Genomic DNA, 2770 nt, shown 5'->3' on the forward strand with positions numbered 1-2770 from the left:
CTGCCACGAAATTTGAAAAGTGGTACGAGGGCTGGAACGGGATCTACTCAGCCTCGGGAGGTCAACTGAGTAGAGGTGGGTTAGATTCCCACCTCAGCCATCCTGGAAGTGGTTTTCCGTGGTTTCCCACCTAACTTAAGGCCACGGCCGCTTCCTTCCCTCTTCCTTGCCTACCCCTTCCAATCTTCCCATCCCTCCACAAGGCCCCTGTTCAGCATAGCGGGTGAGGCCGCCTGGGCGAGGTACTGGTCATTCTCCCCAGTTGTATCCCCCGACCAAGCGTCTGAAGCTCCAGGACACTGCCCTTGAGGCGGTAGAGGTGGGATCCCTCGCTGAGTCCGAGGGAAAAACCGAACCTGGAGGGTAAACAGATGATGATGATGATGATGATGATGAAGCTAGGATTCGTCTGAACGTAGTTTTAACATTATTGTAGTATAGTAACTTATTAGAAATTAGAGTGCCTATTCTATAATTTTGAGTAGTTTTGCGAATTTCGAATTTTAATGCTAATTTTCTTTTCTGTTTTTGCTTGGTAATAACCTGTTGTAATTATAAAACGTCTGAACGTAGTTAAAATTATTGTAGTATCTGTACTTAGTCTGAACGTAGTTTAAAATTATTGTAGTGTATTACAGCATCCTATTAGAAAGTACCGGTAGTGTGTTTATTCTATTACTGTGAAATATTTGTATAGTATAGTACCGTCTCTGTGGTATCTGTAGTAACTCTCTTACAAAAATTCTGTTGTTGTAATTAGGGTAGACTTAACTGCAGTTAAGAATTGTGAAATTCTTGTGTATTATTCTCTGTTTCCAGTAATTAACAGCAATTTTCATCGTGTTAGCGTGTTGTAGGAATAAAAATAGTAAAATTAAGTAGTATTGTAGTGTAGTAGTGGCTTATATTAAATAACTTACTGTCGTTTGTTCTTTGTGAACTAACCTAGACAATATTTCTTTCCTTTAATTTTTATTTTGCACAGAATAAGTTATCTTATTTTTCCTTTTCTTATTTAGTAAAAATGGCTAAGCAGTGCGAGTATAGGAACTGTGGGTGTGGCCAGGCATTAAGGAGTATGAGGAAGGAGTTGGAGAGCTTGAGGGAGATAATTAGGATACTCTCAGAGGACAGGAAGGAAAGTAGGCCTCCAAACAATGTACAGGATACAGTAGGTGTAATAGAGGTATTGGAAGGAAATGGGGGAATTTTGGAAGACAGGTGGTCTAATGTTTTAAGGAGAGGGAGATTTGCAGGCTAAGGGCTCCATTCAGGATCAAAATTCAGGACAGGTGTCGGTGAGAAATCGGTACGAGTCACTGCAGGTAGAACAACCGAGGGAAGATGAGGAACAGGGAACTGTTGCCGAGAAGTTTGGAAGTAGGAGAAAGGGAAGAAATAGGAAAGGGAAATGTGGAGTAGTGGATAGGAAAAGACAGGTGGAACAGGGTCATGGGATGGAGAAAAGGGAGGAGGAAGTAGCTTCTGCAGCTGTCAGGAAAGATAGGACTGACCAGGAGTGGAGGGGATCAAATGGGGTGGGGAGGGTAGAGGCTCTGGTCATGGGGGATTCTATGGTTAGACATGTCGGGAAAGTGTGCGGAGGAAAGGGTACCAGGGTAGAGTGTTATCCAGGAATTAGGTTAAGGCAGATGTTGAGGAAAGTAGAAGAGAAGGAGGAAGTAAAGGAGAAGGTGGTAGTGTTTCATGTTGGTACTAACAACGTAAGACAAGCAGGTATAAGTACCAATATAGTTGGGGATGTGTGGGATCTGGTAAATGCAGCGCGGGTGAAGTTTAAGGAAGCGGAGATTATTATCAGTGGAATACTATGTAGGAGGGATACTGACTGGAAGGTAATTGAGGATTTAAATGAGACTATGGAGTGGGTATGTGGGAAACTGGGAGTGAAAATTCTAGATCCTAATGGGTGGGTAGGAGATAGGGATCTGCGCTCAGATGGCCTTCACTTAAACCGCAGTGGTACATATAAGTTAGGAAATTTGTTTAGAAGGGTTATAGGGAGGTACATTCAGGGAAACAGGGTGCGCTAGGGAGCGGTGTTAAGGGAACAGGGAACTGGAAATCAAGTAGGGACGACATTAAACTGTTAGTGCTCAACTGTAGAAGTATTGTAAAGAAAGGAATAGAATTAAGTAATTTAATAGATATATACTTACCAGATATTGTAATAGGAGTTGAATCATGGCTGAGAAATGATATAATGGATGCAGAAATGTTCTCACGGAACTGGAGGGTGTATAGTAGAGATAGGATAGGAATGGTAGGAGGGGGAGTATTCATTCTCGTGAAAGAAGAATTTGTAAGCTACGAAAAAGTTAAAGACGACAAGCACGAAATTCTAGAGGTAAGGCTCATTTCTAAAGGTAATAGGCAACTAGATGTCTTTGGAGTGTACAGACCGGGAAAGAGTAGCGCAGATGCTGATTCAGAATTATTTGATAAGATAATCAGCTATGTGGGGAAACGATAAGGAAAGGAACGTGATCGTAGCGGGTGATCTCATTTTACCAAGTATCAATTGGGAAGGTAATGCGATCGACAGGAAGCATGACCAACAAATGGCAAATAAGTTAATATTGGAAGGGCACCTGATTCAGAAAGTGATGGAACCAACTAGAGGGAAGAATATTCTGGATGTAGTGCTGGTAAAACCCGATGAGCTCTATAGAGAAACCGAAGTAATAGATGGTATTAGTGATCACGAAGCTGTTTTTGTGGTAATAAAAATAAATGTGAAAGAAAGGAA

This window comes from Anabrus simplex, chromosome 6, assembly GCF_040414725.1.
Source record: "Anabrus simplex isolate iqAnaSimp1 chromosome 6, ASM4041472v1, whole genome shotgun sequence".
Lineage (NCBI taxonomy): Eukaryota > Metazoa > Arthropoda > Insecta > Orthoptera > Tettigoniidae > Anabrus > Anabrus simplex.